The sequence below is a fragment of the Anser brachyrhynchus genome, assembly GCF_964034855.1.
Source record: "Anser brachyrhynchus genome assembly, chromosome: 3".
Taxonomy (NCBI): Eukaryota; Metazoa; Chordata; class Aves; order Anseriformes; family Anatidae; genus Anser; species Anser brachyrhynchus.
In genome coordinates, this window is record NC_137696.1 from 72,443,513 (window position 1) to 72,464,453 (window position 20,941).

A 20,941-nucleotide genomic window follows, 5' to 3' on the forward strand; every position below is an offset into this window, starting at 1 on the left:
CAAGAATGCATGTAGAAATAACGTTTATTCACCTTAGAACTGGCTGCTGCTTACTTGTCAGTTAATATGTTGCTCATCACTTTTCTCAAAGTCCTCCATTGGTTTTAGTGTTGTTATACGTACAGTAGTTGCAAAAGGACACGCGCTACTCTGAAAGGGTATGGTGTCCAGCTACTTCCACTCTTATTTTTACTTAAACTCAAATGGAGTGTCAGTGTGTCCTTCAGCAGTATATCAAGAAGCAAGAGTAATATCTGATACAAATGACGTATTGGTCCTCATCCTCTCCTAAGGAGTGCGTAGAGTGCATATTCATGTTTTTGCATATTCATTTTTGCATATTCATAAGGACACATCAGCTTTCATAATACTGCAAATAAACCCCAGTATCACCCATCACAAGAATGAGAAGTACTGCTTGTTGGGGAGAATCAAGGATAATTTCACTCTGTACGTGTGGGAGTCATCTTTTTTGTTGGTGGTGGTTGGCTGTGCTATTCTCACCTTGGCAGTCAGCGTCTTCCCCCGTTCTCTGCTCGATATGTATTCATGGATATGCCTTTTTCCCAGACTGGGACGTGTGTTGGCATGCTTGCTTGGTTGGCTGTGTGTGTTTGAGGATTCCCATTAATCTGCTCAGAGACAGTCCTACAGAAATCCCTGGCATCTGAGTTTGGACAGGCTTATCTTCCACCCTCCCTCCCTTCAAACAGAAATGAGGCGAGAGGCGAGAGACAAACAGCGTGTGTGTGTGCTAGGTGCAGGAGGGAGTTAGTTCCTCGCAGACTTTCGAATCGCTGAAGGGACTGATTGACTGGTGCCTGGCGATGGTCCTTGTACTTCGAGTAGTTACTTACATGCATGTTAATGATTTATTCTCAGAAGCTTTTAATGAGTTCTGTAGAAGTTAATTGTACAATGGCTTGAGGTTTTTTGTTTGTTTATTTGTAAGCTGTTACAAAAGATTCCGAGTACAAAATCCTAGCATACATTTCTAATTGCAACACAACAGTACCTTATACTACATGGTGTATTTAAATAGTAAGGTTTTCAGGCTAAAAATTTGTCTTATGTAGCCCTCATCTACCAAATATATCGATGTTTTTTGCAAACAGTTCAAATTCTGTGGGGTCTTTATGGTTTTCTTCCTAGCTTCTCACAACAAAAGCTGTGGGACATTGTAAATCCTGGCCACAAACAATGTGAGGTGGTGATAAAAATAAAATAAAAAAATAATGGGGGATTCATTTCTTATCTGTAACCAAAGTAGAAGAGGATCTGTGCCAAGATAACTTCCTTTGCTATGGCAGCAAGTGTTACATTCAGTACTGTGTTCTTGATTATTCGTTCTGAATCCTTGCGCATCTGTCTAGATTTGACCTTCAATAGATGACTCTTCCATAATACCGTGCGTAAACAAATATGCTGTCATCCAGGCTTAGGAAGTGCTAAGCCATTGAAGCCTGAATATATTACGGACCTAATATGCCTCATTTCTGATTAGTATTTTATTTGATTTTATTTTGATTTATGCTTCAAATTGGAGAACACTGACAATAGATTGTGGGTGTCAGTGGTTATTTTTAAATGACTATTTTTGGATTAACAGATGAGCTGGATATTTGTTTCACTGTGCAAATGCTCTTCACAAAATAGTTTATTTTCTCTGCTCATCCTGTAGTATCAGAGACAGACCTGCTCTCTCCTTGACTGCCTCTGTGTAAACATATATATGTGTTTTTGTCGTGTGTGTCCTAGCATATACTAAAGGCATATACCCGAAGTCTTACCATCTTTCTTTTTTCTCTTGTTTTTCTTCATCCTTCTCCTTTCCTCATGACTTAAAAGCCATGGGACATTTGCTGTTTATCTGTGGAACCTGAATTTTCAAATATATTAAAATGTTTACTGTACTTATTCTTCAGCTAAAATTTTTAGCCAATTTCTTGAGTATGTTTCTGTATGAAATTGCCTTTTGTCTCTGAAGTAGCTTTTAAGTAATTAGGTTGGTAGTTTTTAATGGGATTTCCTTTTGTTTCTTTCTAAATATTTCAGCGGCATTTCCATGTTTTTGATGTTCTTGATATTGCTCTGTATCTTCAGCATCTGTTTTTCACTTCTGATTATACTGCTAAATTTAAAGTTCCCTTTTTGGCTCACGTGCTACTTTCAGTAACTAGTGTTATATCACACTTGCTGATTCTGAGCTGAGAGCACTGGTACAAACAGAGGCTGCAGAGGGAGAATGAATACAAATTGGTGGTGGCTTTATAGAGAGGTTTCAGTTCTTATCATGTGGATTCTTATATTTTCTTAATGTATAGATAAGTTCTTCTTGGGATAGGGAGGACAAGCTGGCAAGGCTAGTTTTAAAAATTTATTTATTTATTCCCCTCACCTGAATAATTTATTTATCTACTTTGTCTTCAGAGCTTCTAAAACAGCAGCTGTAACAGCTTTTTAAAATACAATTACTTCTTGGTCCTTTATTTTTGTTCTCAGTGAGCCATGACAAACTGGCTTCTTCATGCTAAAATTTTCATTTCTCTTTCTCTTAAGCTTCAAGTAATTTATGACTGAGCAATCAGATTGCTTAGGTAATTTTCTCATATGCCTCTCAGATTTATAGAAATAAAAGTCTGAAATTAAAACTCCTGTAGAAAGTGAGTTAAGTAATCTTAAGAAATACCCAGCTTGCATCATGTTCTCAGTGTCAGGTAACCTTTTTAATAGATCTACCTATTTTTACCCCTGAAACTATCAAAAAGGAAACTGGGACTTGGGCTTATTGTTAGACTATTGGATCAGTCGAGAAAAAACTTCTCAGATTAAGAACCTGTACAATACTTTTTCTCTTTTGGATGGAAATTGTCTCTCTATATCACTTTTTTTTCCTTTTGCAAGTAAACCTGTATCTTTTTTCAGTCCCTATTAATTCCAATAAGATTATATTACTGCTTTATAATAAACAACCAAGGAGCATTCTTATATGAAAGAACACTGTTTCCATATGTTTATTCTCCATGCATACCAGCTGAATCATTGTTTTAAGGTTATTGATTGTCCATCCCCTGTGAGCCAGTATGTAGCAACACTGTTAGTCACTAAGTTGACTTGCTTTTTATGTACGATTAATCTGTTATATAACCTTTCAGTGCATCTGAAACTTTGAAAAATAGTTACGCTTTCCCTTTATGAAATAGTTTTTGACTGATTTTGGCTAATTTTTTAATTTCTTATTTATTTATTTATTTATTACATCTGGAAGTGGGTCTTTGGACCTCCAGTTTGCTTGCAAGCGTTGTTGTAGCTGCAGGGATACTGTGCTTGTTCTTCTCACTCAGTGATTGATTTCAGCACTGATGGATATAGGGACTGTCAGAAGTCCTGTCCAGAAGGAAACACCATGAGGTACGGATAGAGTAGTACAGAGCAGGGATACTTAATGGAAATCAAAAGGGAGGAGCTTGAAATAAATTTCATTAATGTGTATTGAAGTCAAACCTCAGGAAGTGGTAAGATGTACTTGACATAAACATAAAATGCTTACTGTGTCTGATGTCAGCCAAGGATTCTTTGCCTTTTACACTTTAGCACTGATTATACATTAACAGTGGACCTGAGCTGCATTCAATATTACATATTTTGCAAAGTGAGATAGCAGAGGACTTGCTAAATTGTTCGAACAAAGTAGTTAGTTAACTCAGTTGTAGGTAATCAAGGATGGAAGAGACAAAACTGCAGTATTTATGCTATTGGGATGTGGCCAGCATGTTTCATGTTTTTAAAACAAGCTGCTCTTGATTTTTTTTAGATTTGTTTGTTTGTTTAACCACATTTTGTACAGAACATTAAGTTAAGGCAAAGACCTGGCCAGGCCTCCATGGCTGAATGAAAGTTTCACGACGCTACAGACACCCCTGGGAGCCTCCTCCTGGGTTCTGAGCAAGAAGATGTACCCATGGCACAGCTTCACAAATGATCTTCCTTTTTCCTTCCACTTTGCTGAAAGAAAAAGAAAATACCCCCTTTATTTTTTGTACTAGTTTGTTTCTAAATCAACTCCTTCTGCACTGGCCTTGGAGTCTGCAGGGCTGGTTCTCTCACACTTTCTCACTCCTCTCTCCCAGCTGCTGTTGCACAGCAGTTTTGTTTGTTTGCTTTTGTTTTTCCCCATTCTTAAATTTGCTCTCACAGGGCGCAAACAACATCGCTTATTGGCTCAGCTCTGGGTGGGCAGTGGCGGGTCCCTTTGGAGCCATGGGGCAGCTGCTGGATTCTTGTTACAGAAGCCACCCTGCAGCCCCCGCTACCAAAACCTTGCCACGTAAACCCAATACACTAAATCAGTTCAGGAATAGAAATTGGCCTTCAAAATCTCTTTAGTGTCTTGTCCCATTAAGAAAACTCTTAAATTTTCTTAAGAGAAGATACAGATTTTAGTGTGTAACAGAATGGTTCTCTTTGAGTTCTGGGACTTCTTCCAAAATGTCATAATCAATGCACTTAACGTTCTATTCCTTATAGTTTATAAAGGAATCTTAATGCATTGAGAAAGCTTGAAAATACGAAGAAAGGATCCAAACATGTAAATTCAGTAAATTTTTTTGGAAAGCTTAATTCCCCCACTTACTTTATCAGAAATGCCTGAAATGTGACTGTTGCATGATATTGCAAAATTTTCCTAAGCATCAAGTTGCCTGTATGATACTATATTCTTTAACAGAGTTAGTGATTCATGCTTTCATTTGTCATAGTGAATCAACAAGCTTCTTGATGGGAGAGGAGAGGAGAGGGTACGGAAAGGAAAGGAAAGGAAAGGAAAGGAAAGGAAAGGAAAGGAAAGGAAAGGAAAGGAAAGGAAAGGAAAGGAAAGGAAAGGAAAGGAAAGGAAAGGAAAGGAAAGGAAAGGAAAGGAAAGGAAAGGAAAGGAAAGGAATTTTGCAGATTCAGTCAGAATGGCTGATTTAAATTTTCTACCTTGCTCTATTAACTCTAGTGTCTAATTTAAATTATTAAAAAAAGGGGGCTACAGAGCTAAATAAAGGTTATTCTTCAAATTTGACTATCATTGGCAAAAAATAAATCTGTGTTTTAAAGGGTTTGTAATTAGGAAAGGTTTACATTATCTGCACAGTGTGTCATTGCAGGGCTATGTAGAGGGAGTATTTAGGTAGAATCTTTAATTTTATCTCTTCTTTCTACCAAGGGCATAATTTTAGAGGAAGGAATCTATGCTGTCTTAGAAAAGACAGCTGAAAGTAGTCTTGTAGTAGTCTGCATGCTTAACAAAGACTTTGTGTGTGTGGTTTTGGCAAATGTTCCACTGATGTCATAAATTAAAGTGGTAACAGTAATAAATATGATTTGGATATTGAGTTAAACACTGAGATTTCCACTGTGTTCAAACACACTGATTGAAACCAGACTTTTTCCTTCAGGCATTTGGATCACAGTGCGGATTTGTATTAGCACCGAGTGTAAAAAGATAACCCTAGCTGAACTTCACCTATGTAAAAATATTTGTGTGGCATTAAAAATATGTTTGGGGATTGAATGATTTACCTAGAGATACTGATTTCTAAAATCTCCATTGGCTACAGAAGACTTTAGACAAATAATTAAAAGAAATATTTTTTTGAGTTAGGGGAAAAAAATCTGTTCTATTTTATAAGTAACCACTGAAAAGATGACTTAAGCCAAGTCTACATCTTTTCAGCACTACTGTTTTAAGTGCTGGTTAACCTACTGATTCATAAACAAATTCAGTGTTCTTGAGTCAGTTCTGGATGCGCTATAAACCTGAAAAATAGTTTTGCATTTGGGCTGTTCTGGTGTCGCCATGTTATAGGCCATCTTATTAGCAACTTCATTGTTTTAGAACATCTTGGAATACCACAGTAAGCAAATTGCTTGCCTTGTCTTTGTCTTACTTGAAATGAGTAGCCAGTTCTGCATTAAATCACTTGTGCCTTATATTCAGCAAAAATCAAATGAACTATTCTAAAATCATAATTAACTGGAAAAAAAACAGCATTCCCCTTTTCCTTTGAGTGTCCATAAATAATTCTTCCACAGTCTTACATTTAAGTAAGTTGGTCTGAGGGTGTTATTAAAATTTGCATTTTATCATCATAAATATCAATACAGTTTTGGGGGTAGATATTTTGGACCTGTGATGGTGTCTGATTTGCCACTGAGCAGCACAAAAATCTGAAGTTATAAAAATATTCATGAGAGTTCAAGCAACTTAGCTGTGAGGGGAAAAAAAGAACCAAGAAAAACACTTTTTGGTGATATCCCGTAAGGTTAAGCTGTATTATTCAAACAGCAGTTCCAATTCAATATTGTAACACTGAATTTGTGTGGGAGGCTGCCCTCTGGCAATAGCACAGGAAGGATTTGGGACCTATTGTTGCTACTGCAGAGTATCTTTTTCAGTTCAAGCGCTTTCTTATAGCCAAAGGAAAGAGAGTCTGGTCCCAGAATCTAGGTTTAAACACTAACTCTTTCCCTACAGTTTACTAGGGCACTGTGAAATAAGTATGGATAGTAACAGGTTTGTAATTTTCATACTACTGATCTGTGTAAAACCCTGTGCAAGTACTAGTAATGTGATTCCTCAGCATTGAATGTGTGATTGCAAGCACTTCAGAGATCTCTGTGGTGATAATAAGAGATAATGTTGATTTTTATAAAGCAAAACTAAGCCTGTGACAGTCCCACAGAGGCCAGCTCATTACAGGAGGATATTGGTCTTCACTTGGTGGTTTTTGCCCCCCTCCACAGCAGACACTCTCTTCGGGGTATCAAAACCTTCCACAGTTATCACAATTTTTTACCTTCATGGTGCTTTAGGAATGAGAAACTGTTTTTTTGTTTGTTATTTATGGAAAGGGTAGAGAAGTTTTCTGTGCTGGAAAGGGGGAGGGATGTGAGTCAGGACAAGCAGGTTGCACTGTTTTGTGTTTTGCTTTAGGAGAAATCAGGAGTCAGGAGTTCACGCTGGGCACTTAGGGCATGTACCAGCCAGGTACAGCAAGTTTTCTACTAGTCTAGCTGTAAATTAGCCAGGCCCTGGTTGAAACGTGGGGGCGTACAGATGTATTGGTGCAGAGCGTGAGAAAGATTTATGAGATCTTCAGTTTGTTTCCTGATAGTTAAAACCGTTCTTGCTCCCTGAAGAAATCTGCTTGCAAGTCTTTCAAATGGCATTTATTGAAAATAGGTTTTTATAAATCAGTACACAGATGCTGGTGTTGGTTGTGTTTTTACTTTAGCTGAATAACTGCTGCTATCTCCTTGATACTGTCGAGATAATTGGAAGTCACCTGCATGAGGTAATTCTGCGCTGTCTAGGAGAAACAAGGGAGTCCTCGAGTCTCTGTGGTAGTTCTGAGTTGCCAGATGTATTTGAGAGTTGGAGCTGAACATGAAAATGCAGGGTACAAGGCCCAGCTGAAGTACGTTTTGTGTTTTTAGCTGGAATTACTTTAATATGACTACCTGGACAAATTCTCAAATTGAGTAGGTCATTCTTAAAAATATTAATTTCAAAATGGAAAAGGTTTTGTGGGTTTTTGTTGTTGATATTTTTGCTTGTTTGTTTGTTTTTTGTGTTTTGTTTTTTTCTCTTTTTCTCCTCTGGCTTAAGCATCTTTATGATGTGGTGGGTAATGAGAGCTGAGAGTTACCAAGCCTTATACTTTGACAATCTGACTAAATTGTTGGCAATACTATGCGTAAGAGTATAATACCTATTCAGCATTAGAAGACTGGAGGAACAAGATTTTTCCCTAGCATCAAAAGTAAGGACTGTTTTAGATGCTAAAATAAGCGCTAGTTTAAATAGGTGACTAATGTTTATAGTTACTCTACAGTATTCTAATTGTCCTAAAATAGTGAGTGTGAAGAAGAGTTGCTAACTACATTTTTTCAGAAAACATTACTGAGAAGAGATTCTGCTACCCTCTTCACAGAAGACTACATTTTTTTCCTCATTACAAAGATATTAGTCACTTCAATACTTCTCTAAGTACATTATCCTTTAAAACTATCTTTAATGCATGCTCTATATACATATACACACATATATACATAAAGCTAAATCTTTATTCATGATTATATGGTCCCTCAGTACTGCTGGTACAAGAGGATCTCTCCTTGACCTCCTCCCAAGCTATTACCTCCCAGGTGGATGGCTGAAACCTACCTGTAACTGATGCAGGTCTATGTAACTGATGTAGTTCAGAACTATTTCACTTATCTTAAATTCAAACTTCTCTTTCTAGTACTTTGTAATCCTTTTAGTACTCCAAAAGTTGAATTTTGTGTTTTTCAGTTTTATTATACCAATGCTGACTTTATTATTTCAGTTTTATGATACCCATGTGGTGTTTTATATGCCGTTTTTATAAACATGTTTACTTTTAAGCTGACTAGTCTTAACTGCCTATGATATCTTTTGTTCTTCTGAAATTCATGGCATATCTGTTTTCATGGATACATCAGATGTTCTTTCAGCTCTGTTTTCCATTTAATACTTTAGAGTGAACTTACAATAACAAATCAACGTACTGTAGGGTATCTTTTTTTCTAGAAATCAATCAATTGCATCAGTAATGAGAATGTTTGTGACAGATTTTAGAATTTTTAGAGCTTTAGAATTTTATTTTATTTACAGAAACTAAAGTTTATTATTTGTTATTTTTTCAGTTAGGTGTAGCATTTGGGGATGCTTGGGGAGTTTCCTTTCTTTTCAGGAATCTTAAAATGATTGAAGGATTATTGCCTTCTTTGCTTCCAATTCCAGTGATTCCAGCTATGGAATGGATGATTGTTGGTTGGATTTCCTCAGGCTTTGTGACCAGCTTCATACATCCCAGCTGAGTACAGAACATGTTCTTGCTCTTAAATAATAATCTGAGCATTAAATTAGAGGATGGGGCCAAACTCTTCGCAGCGGTGGCCAGTGATAGGACAAGGGGTAATGGGTATAAATTGAACCACAGGAGGTTTCATCTCTGTATGAAGAAGAACTTTTTTACAGTTAGGTGACTGGAACAGGTTGCCCAGACAGGCTGGGGAGTCCCCTTCTTTGGAGATACTCAAAACCCGCCTGGATGCCATCCTGTGTAACATGCTCTAGGTGACCCTGCTTGAGCAGGGGGGTTGGACTAGAGGTCCATCTCTGAAGGTCCCTTCCAACTTCAGCCATTCTGTGATTCTGTGAAATACAGATAGCTGAAATGATGTACTTCTTTCAGTTGTCTCTGTGTTCATCAGTGTAATGGTGCCGTTCTTGTTTGCTAGTTACAATGCTTCTTCAGCATCCTGAACTTCTTTGAATCCTGAATCTAAGTTGCAAGTGGCTGTTTGTAGCATGAGTTTTTTATTATAATTTTCTGAGATCATCCAATGCCTTTTAGTTGTATGTTTTCAGTAAATCAATAACTAATTCAATCCATCGTTAATCCTGTTCTAATTTATGTATTTTCTAACCCTGCTGTTCCTCTTCCATGCTTGCTGCTTTCTTCTAATCCAAGCTCTCATTGTTTTGGAGGAGAAGCACACCAGTGGTGATTTTCTGTTCCAACTGTTTCTTCTACTGAACTATGATTCTGCACTTGTCCCCACAGATTTCATAAGAGGAACCTGAAATCCTATATAATATATATATATATATATAATGTATATTTATGTATAAATGTTGATGCATTTGTACATATATTATGGACATTTTGGAGAAAGGAGTTTTTTTAAAGAAAAAAAAAGGTTTGTACTTGGCTTTGCTGCTGAAGGCTATGTAGTCTTAAAAATGTATTTTCTTATCTCCACTTTCTCTCAAATGTTCTTGGGCAGCCATGATGTTATAATTCCAGTAATGCTACATCTATTCTTGTCTTTTAGAAAGTGGAGGAGAAAGGAAGTGAAAATAAATAATTTTTAAGCAGCAATGAGGTTGGAGAAATAAAACAACTTTTAGGCATAAATGGAACATGAAAAAAGTCACATCCATTTTACTCTTCCTTTTTTCACAAGAGAACACTTGAATTCTCTTTATGTTTTATAAAAACAGCTTTTGATACTAATATGGATACAGGCACAGGAAAGTGTCTGCTGTTTGAACTCTGCATTAATTAGCTTTACGTTATTTTTAACTGAACACTCTTGATCAAAACTATAGCCTATATCTCTATAAAGTCGCTTTCTCTTCATAGTTCTTATAAACCTTGCAGCCTGTGCTCTGTGAAGGCCAGACAGGTATGGAGCACTTCTAATGGTTTCTAATAACTAAGTTAACTGATAAAGAAATGCCTTAGTTACAACTATATTTTAATCACTAAAAAAGTCTCAGCAGTGAGTTATTTCAAGCAATGTAGCTACAAACAAAACCTCTTTTATAATTGAAAATATGTCTGAATTTTGTCATTAGAAAATTCTTTAAAAGATTTTTTAATGCTCTTTAGTGGTTTTTTTTTTACTTTACTATATTAAGTCAAATTATAATTTATAATTTATTTGCCTTATTCATTAAAATGTCAGAAGATACAGCTTCTAGCTGGGGTATTACACCAAAAGCTGTGCAAGCGGAGCTTTTCACATATGGAAATAGCTATAGCAGTTCTGTTCTGCAGCATGATTTAACAAAGATTGATTGCAATCTGTTTTTATTAACTCAAGGAAGAAAAGCAGTTCAGTGATATTAAGAAAATTAATTATAACTTTCTAATCTGGTAATTAATGTGCAGCTGGGCATGAGTGCAGTTAGTGGAATTCAGTGATTTGGCAGTCCTGACAAATTATCATAATCTGTTTTAAGGTAGACAACTGTTTTTTAATCTTTGCTCAATTTTTTAATTTTTTTTTTCCATTTCAGAATGGTTTTCACAATTTAGATGTTAGATATGGCTTTTCACTATAATAATATGAAGTGGAGTGGTATTTTTTAGAACACTCTTTTATTCTTTTCCAGTGTTGCACTGAAGTTTCTTATGAAGTCGTTATATGAAACAGCGATTACTGGTAATTGACCTGCATATGTTGAATAATCTTAAGATGCTACCAAGAATTTAATGTACCTTGTAAATTGAGAAGCTTCCAATTAAATAGAGTTCTTAGGATAATCACTTTCAAAACTAATCAAGTAATATAACGATGTTACTGAAACTCTTATTGACTTAATTGTGACAAATTAATAAACCTAACCAATGCAATTACTGTAATGGTTATATTAGTTTGCATTTTTCATAACCTATCCATACATGTTTTTCAATAACACAAAAGGAAAATAGAAATTACCTAGCTGTATTGTAGTAGGATGACAAGGTGACTTGAGTGGGGGAGTGTTTGTGCCCTTCTTGCCTTCCTTATGAGGTATGAAGGTTATCGTGAATCACCGCATGCTCAGTGCCTCTTCTCTATTAGGAAACCAAATGCTACTGAACAAAAATTAGAACTAGGACCCGAGCAGTGGAACTGATAAGAGAAAATGTTAAGAGCAAATGCTTAAGAGCAGTCTGACTGGTTTTGGTATTATCAGATTTGATCTCCTAAAATACACTGCAGAGCAAAATACTGTAACCTTGCCAATAATGTTTATCTTTAGTAGTGAAGTCCAGGAGATCCTCCAGAAGCAAATTCAGTCCTATATAAATGCCTCTAGGCTTTTTGTAACTATGTGCTTTTTTTTTCCTCATAATAAAGGCATGCAGTGTTAACCGTGATACATGAATCTTTCTGTTCTGTTTCAGTAGATTGGCCTTTATTGTCTTTTTCCTTTTTTTCCTTTATCTCCTGATTATTGATCGGTTTCACCTACAGATAACTTTGAAAGTTGATACTCTTCTATGTCTTTTAGTTTCTGCAATGATGACCAGCATGATACTCATATTGAGAAAGATACTGTAAGACATGCTGAATTCTTCTGCAAGGAGAAATAAGGATTATTAAAGAATCTGTATCTGCTGAGATTGTTCTGGATTTTCTCTTCTATTTTACATTGAGTTGTTACTAGAAATATCTTGTGCACATTCATACTAATGGTATGGCATTATCACATCAATGTTGTGGGTAGGTGAGACAGACTCGAGTGAGCATGCCTCTTGCTACAAGGAGCCTGCCTGTGTTATGATGATGATCAAGTTCTGTGTAGGCTGAATCTGTGTTATTTATTTCTCTAATGTTGACATATAATTTGGAATGACTGTAGTAGGGAGCTAATGCCTGGCATTAGTCAACCATAAGAATGAGTGGTCCAACGAACAGGACTTCCATTATGTTCAGCTCTGACCTGTAACGCAGCATGGGCTGACTTGTGTGAGGACGCTAGGAATTCACAAGTGTTTCTTTGTGTTGTGGAAAACAAGCAGTCTTACTTCTACTCCAGCCCAGGAGTACTGGACTACTCCATATTCCAGTGGGCTGATGAGCAGTACCATCAACGCGTTGGTTTAGGTGGATGCACCTAGCTGACATCCAAAATATGTGGTATCTCCTGTGTTCTCATTGTAATCTCACATTAAAAATAGAGCAGTTTTGTGTTTACTACTTTTTGATGACCAGACCTTGCTCACTTTTGTAGACCATGACCTGAGTAGACCTGACTTGGAGAATATGGTATAATTGAATGTCATTTTTAAAGACGTACCAGAATAGTCAGTTGCTCTATATTAAACAATCCACTGCCCACCAACAAACTGTAATAAAATCATAGCAGTAAATGTGAAAGACACACAAATGCTATTGTAAGAATCAAGATAGCAGAGGGTAAAGACAAAACGAGACTTGTACAACTGTGGATTAGTTTGAGAGCTATTGAGAAGGAAATTAAGAGAGGCTAGTGAGCCAGCTAAGCAGTTTGTTCCAGAAATTTGCTTTCATTGGTTTAAATTTCACGTTAAAATTACATTTTTATTGTTACAACACTGACACATCTTTACGAGGAAGTTAATAGGAGGGAACAATCTTTCAGCAAATTAAATGAAAGGCTACTATTTCCAGCTGACATCTGTGAAACTGCTGCTACATTCCTTGCAGTAGTGCTTAGAGAAATAAATGAGCAAGTATTCATTATAATCGAGCTTTAATGGTAGCCATATGCTATATATCTTGTAATGGTGCTCATGTTGTGTGGTTTCTGTGTAGTATAAAAAAAAATGAGTATGTCTGTCAAAGGCCCATTAATGTAAATGTCTTGATTCAATACTTAGCCTGGGTGAGGCTTGTGTATATATATATCCCAGCAAGTTGCAGTCGCTGCTGCAAATCTGACAACAGTCTTTCTGGTTGACCTTTCAGGTTGTCCATTTCATGTCATACTGCATGCTTTATAGATCATGAAATCTGTTGGGGCAAAGAAGATTTTAAGTGTTTCATTTGATTTTTAATTATTTTCAAATTAATATTTTCTAACGGAGAGTAGAATGTGTCATTGTTCAGCAATGTTGTTTCACATCACTTCATGATATTCTACTGAGGTTATATATAAACCATTTTCTCTGTTTTCTACATAGAATTTATTTTGTAAATTAATTGAATTTGCATAACTATGTTTTAGTCAGAATTGTTTTGAAAGCTTTTGGACGTGCTTTTGAAGGATTAAATCTGGTTTGCTAGCCTCCAAGGTTTTCATGAGTGGTACAAGTTTACAAGCTTGCTTTCAAGTGAACTGAACTTTGGACAGTGCTTCAATATCACTTCTTTTTCTCCACTTAATGAAGACTAAACAGTTCTTCTGAATGACACACCACCTGCTTTGATAATGCATACCTTAAAAATTAGAAAAGGACTCTGTATGGGCTTTACTTCCTTCCCTCTTCCAATGCACAGGAATGGGTTGCTCTAAGCATTTTTTACTATCATTTTTAAACAAATTTAATTCATCGAGAATGTGTAGTTTAGAATTCTATTTCTTTATTACATGTTTTTGAGGGGTTTCAAGAATGAAATAATCACAGAACATAAGGCAGAAGTCATGTAATTACTTTGTATGTTCTGATGTCGAACACCTAAGCTACACCCAAGTTTTTCCAGTTGGATATTTATCTAACTATTTCTTCAAGATCTCCAACATGGAGATTCCATGCTTTTCCAAGGATGCTTATTCCAGTGCTTCTATGTCTTCTCTGTTGGGAGTTCTGTGTGTTTAGTTTTCTTTGGTGTCTGTCTTGGAACTTCAGTACTTTACTATTTCAGTGGAATTTTTATCCCGTTCACATGTTGGAAGAAGACTCTTGTCATGTCAAAACTATTTATTACCTGTTAGCAAGAACAGTTCTTTTAGTCTTTTTCCAGCCCTGGTGCAGCACTTTCTATGTTCCTAGTTATTCTCATTAGTCTTCTTTAAGCTTTCTAAAATTATTCCCTGTCTTTCTTGAAATGTGGATAGTGTCCACTATTGGACGTAGTTCAAGAAAGACCTTTCCTGGGGTGAGTAAAACAGGCCCTTCAGAACCCTCTTTCCTTAGTTCATATTTAAGCTACTTCATTTGCCCCACAATGTGTCTTGTTTGCATTTCTACTTAACTTAACAGCCTTCTCATCTCTAAAACTTCCTTCTCCACACCTGCCACTCCAAGCTTCCGGGGATGCTTCTGCAGCAAAGTCCTCAGTAGCTTCGTGAATTGTCCAGACCTCTTTTTCATACACGTTTTTTTGAGTCAGCAAAACACTTGTCTTCGCAGAGCAACTGATGATTCAGCCCACTGGTATAGGCTCAGCATCACTGAAGTTCGTTTCCCTCACTCAAGAACAACAGAAAGTGTCACCATCTCTTCTATATAAAGTTGGTGCTAATCTGCACCATGTCAATATCTGATCTTCTGATATGGGAGTCTTTGTATTTCAGTATCTTTTGAGCCTCTTTGAAGTAAACAACCACTTTGTTTTTTCCTCTTCTCCTTTAACAGTCCTTTGTAATTGTATAACTTCTTTTTTTTTTGGGGGGGGGGGGGGGGGGCAGATTGGTTTGTCATTAATCAGTAATATATTGACTAAACATGCCTTACCTACTTCAGAGGATTAGAAAGATCTGTTGCTGTCCTCAGAGACAGCAGCTGTAGCAGAGGTCATTTCTTTGTGCTCGCTTGTTCCAGAAGGGACAAGAGGTTGGCCTTTTATATTCCATCCTTGCATTCACCCACACATCAAAGACAATTCAGACTCTGGTTGCTGGCCCTTAAAGATGCCCTTTGGAAAGAAACAAGGATGAGAAAGGGGAACCATCTCCTCTTTCTGAGTTTACTTCGATCATTTGGGCAGGATGTTGCTCTCATACTCCCAAATTTGTCATACAATAGAAGTCAAGAAGTACATTGCTTTGATAGATGAGACAGGCTGTATTTTAACGTACTCATAGGAGACTTAAAAATAGTTGTTTTTGATGGCTTATGAGCTCAAATGTTCTCTGTTACTCAAAAGATACTATTGCACTTTTCCAAAATATTTATTTTGTCTGATATTATCTTTCAAAAGTGTCACAAAGACTCATCAGTATGACATATCTGTGTAAAATATATTCCATTCCTGCTAAGGTCTTCATTTCAGTTTGAGGAATAAGTACCTCTTGCAAGACAATTGTTGCAAGATGCTACATGCTATACTATTTCCTTTCAAAGATGGAAAGCAAAAAAAGCAAAATAAAAATCCTTAAAAATAGAGATATTTGCACTGAAGCTATTAAAAGCAGTGAGAGATGACAAACAACATTTAAAACCTTTTACCAAATGTTTTGCTGGAAATGGGACTGAAACCTGATTTTCTTAAATGGTTTATAAAACTATAGCAACATTTTCAACGAGGGTAATGACATTGTGTGTAAGAACAAAAAAATACACATACTATCTCCATCAGGATTCCAGAAATCTGTTTTCTAAGCTTTTGATTGTTCTGTCCTTTTAAATAGTAATCTTTTCATGCTGATTTCACTTCATCCTTTATTATCTTATTTTCATTGTACTGATTAAAATCCCATTACTCTTAAGAAAAGCTTATTTCACTACTTGATGCCAACCCCTTTATTATCAGATAATCTCATTTACAAAATCCTCCAGGAAATATTTTAAGTGTGGTCATGAGTATTAATGCATGGATTGTGATTATATTTTAAAGCAGTACTTTCAGAAGAAATGGTTGGTACTTCTCATTTTTCTGCTCTGCCAAGGTAGCGTAGGTCTTTCAGCCTTTTTCAACTCCGTTGAATTAATTGGTAGTTGAATAGAAAACTCCTTCTGTTCTTCAGAATATTCACTGCTTTAAAGTGTCATTGTATCCTAATATAACGCATGTATTACTGCAAAAATATGGGAAAAAATATTTTTTCTTTAAAAGTACCAATCTTGCCTAATCTGACTTTACTGAGTGTTCAAGGTAGTGGTTGTCTTTTTTATTTTATTTTTATTCTCCTTATGGTGTAATCAAATTGTCCCGGATCATAGTTTTTAGTGCATAACTGAGAATTAAGCTGTATTGTGCTGTGCTATCTTAGATATTCAGCATCATTGGTTTCTTGTAAATAGCTCATCTATAAGATGAGCAGCAGCTCTGTAAAAGTGTTTGTTGCTTGAAGTAATTATAGGTAGATTAAAGGTGAAGTTTTTAGGTCTGGCGGAACGCAACTGAATAACTGAAAATAGAGATTCTACCATAGGAAAAGCTGTAATGGGGATATCTCCCTCAGGGAAAAATCAGGTACATATTAGATTATGTGCTGTGGTTTTTTTATTTCTGTCTACCTGATAGACAGTAGGAAATACTCCTATTTAATTATACCTTAGTTAATGAATTTGATCATATTTTGGCCTTCGTTTGATTTCTTCTTAGTCATATAAACAATGAGAAACTTCATTCATCTACAAATACGTGATTCAATGAAATTGTATTTAATGTTCATGAAATGATATTGCATCATGTTCTAGGCATAAGCACAACATCCACAATCAGAAACTGATAAATAATATCAGTTATTAGTTTCACAAGCCTAGTGGTATGTTTGAAATTGATGTCATTTGAGAAAAACAGGAATAGCTTCTTATTGTTAAATTGACTGGATTACACTGAATACTGTATCTTTTATAAAGGTATAAAGTGGGGGAAAATGAGTATGTAAATTGTATGTAAATACAGACTTGTTTTCTTTTAGGTAATTGACTTTAATCTTGATTTTCAAATAGGCAGTGCATTGAAGGATAAAGTTATGATGTAAACTGTGTCATGTGCTGGAAAGGGGATCCAGGACAGTCAGGTTTTTTGCTTTGTATTCTGGTTTGAAGAATCTGAATGGTGTTAATGAAAATGATTTATATAGTGATAGCAGTGTTTCAGACTGCATGAATTCACAGTGCAGGACTGTAATGTTTGCTCCTGTTTGCTGCTCCTACATAACTATAAAATTTACTGCTTTTTTGCCCAGTCAATCTGAAACATCTTGTTACTTTTAAAGACTGTTTAGTCTGGACTGTGTATTTAGCTCGGTTACCTCTCTAATAGGATAAATAATTTCCATGCTTAATGTTCCTATTGAAATCCATTTTGTCATCCTCTTGCATCCCTCTCAACTCTTGCTTTCCATTCCCTGTATATTTGTGTTACCTGTTGTCTCTGCCTATTTTAATGGCAGCTATAGGATTTTAATGTTTGATCATTGTCTGTTGAAACCACCAAGAGTTTTTCTGTTGGCTGTGGGTAAGGATCAAGCCCCTAGTGACTGACACCAGGAGAAACAAATGTTTATCTGATCCCAGAACAAATAGATTTATGTGACACGGCAATGTGTGGGTAAGAAGGAAGGAGAAGATTGAAGCGGACTGGAAGAAGGGGACATTTATCCTTTTCTTAAAGCATTTGTCAACTCAGATTACATCTTAGCAACAGGAGTCTGAAAAAGACTACTTCAGGTTTTTTATCCGGAAAAGCTGTCCCCCTCAGTGAACCAGAATGCCATTTCGATAGCGTTTCATACCCTTGCCACAGAATCTGTGAAAGCAGACACAGAAGAGAGAGGTATCCCCCGACAGCAGTGGTGTCTCTGCGTTATACATGCTGAGACTGATACATATCTGTAAGTGCATGTGCAAGTGTGATCTATGGCATTTGTAAGTTACTGTTTTATCATATGAATATCACAGCTGCAAGACTTGCTGTCTGGTATCTGAAACTGCTGTTGCTACAACAGCTGTATTAAAAGGAGTAATATTGGCTTGTCAGACAGAATGTCTTTGGCAGAGAATCCTTCATATGAGCGGTAGCTACAAAACTGCTTAAAACAGACCTTTGCAACTTGTCAGCCAATTATTTGTAATAATGAGTTCACGCAGTTAGCGTAGTGATTGTGATTCTCCACTGAAACATTTAATGGTGCCACATGCGATATCAAGAACAATAAATGCGAATAAATGCCTCGAAAGACAAAAGTCTGACTGGAACTGAAGGTAACTGAAAGGGCTGTGAGTCCACATAAAATGTTTTCTGGAAGACAAGGTAAGAAGCTAATGAAAGCTAATTAGGTTCAGAAAATTAAAGGATTAAAAACACTTTCTAAGATTACCATCTGGTATTGAGCAGTGAATGTAATCTGGATAAACAAAGTTTTTTTTATATGATGTATATATATGACATCTATATTTAAAATGATCAGGATTGAGATAAGGATGATTAGGATGATGTATTAAGCTTTGTTAGGAATGGGAAGTTAGGAATTCGTAGCTGGGAAGTTTCATGTAGTCTGTCAGTTGCCATCCGTTGCTCTGATGCTCTGTATATTTACCTTCTCTGAAAAGTCCCCATCAAACTGAAAAAAATGGATATGCCGATTTTGTCCTGTCCAGAAGATCAGTAATGGCTTTCACTGAAGAAATGGCTTGTGTTCTTCTGATAGAAAAGCCACTGTTATTCTTGAGTGGATTGTGAGTGGTTTCAAGCTGAACTAGAGGTGACCACTGTTGTGGGTTCTCCATCATAGCAAGATGTGAATTAATTGGGAGAGCAAGAGAAGACAGGTTTCTAACAGCAATTTTCCATATTATTTCTGTGTTATCTAGTCACTTCCAAAGGCAAAACACTCAATAGTCATCCTCACAACAAATTATTTTATGGACAAAGGAAATGATTAACGTTTATTTGTACTTGAACAATGCAATTGATGAGACATGAACAATTCAGCAAAGCTAGAGTGTCAGCTTTCAGGAAAGGAATTCTGATGTGGGTTAGAAACTGAATGAAGAAAAGTGAAAAGTTAATGAATTAGTTGGGAGGGGAGGAACAGAAATTTATAGCAAATCTGCAGCAGAAAAAAAAAAAAGCCTAAATGTTGAATGCTGGAAAAGTGATATAAAACTGGGAGCAGAGCTTTATAAAGAGATGTACTGAGCAAAATAGATCAAGAGTGCTGATTGCCATGGCAGTTTAAGGCAGGAAGCACTCTTTTTTTAATATGAAATGCGAAGTTCTGAAATAAGCTTTAAATCTGAACAAGGGTAGTTTGTCTTTTATTATTAAAAGGCATGGCAGAGAGGAAGAGGACATGTATAAATAGTGTTTGTGCTAGACTCTTCCAAAATCCTGCCCCCAATTAAATGCGAGAAAAGGTGTTTTCAGCTGGCTTCTCAGAGCCAGGTTTTGGAGTTTTTCTTGAGGGGTGGGGGATTTTTGTGTGTTTGGGTTTGGAGCAGGTTGACTGCCGCTAACACTGAATTATACAAGTCGTGGTAGGGAATTTTATTCTAACGCCTTCTTATTTTTGCACGGATGGCAGAACTGTAGACTTCTATTCATAACTTTTCATTTCCTGTTATTTTCACTTTTCTTCGGGGCCTTGATTAAAACTAGTCTGTGCTGGTACTTATCACTTGCCCTGGTCTGTTGTGCTGTGTTCCCTCTTGCTTTTGTAGCCCCTGGAAATTGATTAATTAAACCTTTAGTGCATAAAGTAATAGGAAACGTGATTTGTTTAATTTATTCATTGCTGTATCGTCAGAGACATGTAGGTCTGTGCTGTACTCAGATTGATAACTTTTATCAGAAATGATCACATTAGCAAGTAGTTTTAAACAGTGACAGTGGAAATTACCTTTAAACACTTGCCATGTCTAATAGCAATATTCAAAACTGTGCATGGCCATGCTACTAGTTGCCTCTCCCTTCCGCACACCCCTCTTCCTTGTGGGTGCATACACACAAGCTTACTGTTCATAAACCCCATTACTTTACTGCACAGTGCCAGTTCCACAAGCTTCGATTCCCCTTTAGAGTACCATTAATGTAAGTGTCACAGGGCAGACAGCCATAAGGGAAGGGTTGTAAAAACTCTGCCAGTAAAGTCCTGAAGAAATTCAGTATATTTCCATGGAGCAATGCTACAGGAATCTGATATAAACAAAGCAGACAAAGAATCAGAGTATCTTACTCTCACCAGCCCATTCATTTTGATTATTTTAAACATCAGTAGGCCCAGTATCACTAGGTCCAGATGTTTAAAAACTGTGTATCAGATCATGAATGAAGTGTCTGAAGGTGTGCCCTGTTTTTCATTCCCAGCAGCTGTCAGATTTCAGTGCATACTGTAAAGCATGATCTTCCCATGGGCTATTTCACTGGTCTCTGCTTATTCTCTGCTGCTCTCCAGAGCCAGATGAGGTTCTCCCCTCTTCATCTTGTTTCTCTCTGCATTTTGGTCTCCACCTGGCTCTTGGCTCCTCCTGCTCCCTCTGCTGTTGTTTCCATTCATCTCGGTGTCCTCTCGCTTCACCATTTCCCCAGTAGCCGTCACGACTCTGACCTAATGATGAGCTTTCAACGGGGGGGCTGGTCCTGTTGTCATGAGATTAGATTTTATGGTGGTATTGAACACTGTTTTTTTTACTGGGCAGAGTACTTGGTGGGGTTTCATGGACAATGACTTGGATGTGGAGACAGATGAACCTTGCAGAGAAAAGCAGGGATCTTG

The 20,941-nt window shown here is 36.7% G+C and overlaps 1 protein-coding gene across 1 annotated transcript in view; it reads left to right on the forward strand.

The window, feature by feature from the left end:
- MAN1A1 (mannosidase alpha class 1A member 1) overlaps window positions 1-20,941 on the forward strand; it is a 141,396-nt gene that overhangs the window by 83,383 nt on the left and 37,072 nt on the right. The gene's annotated exons all lie outside the window — the stretch shown is intronic.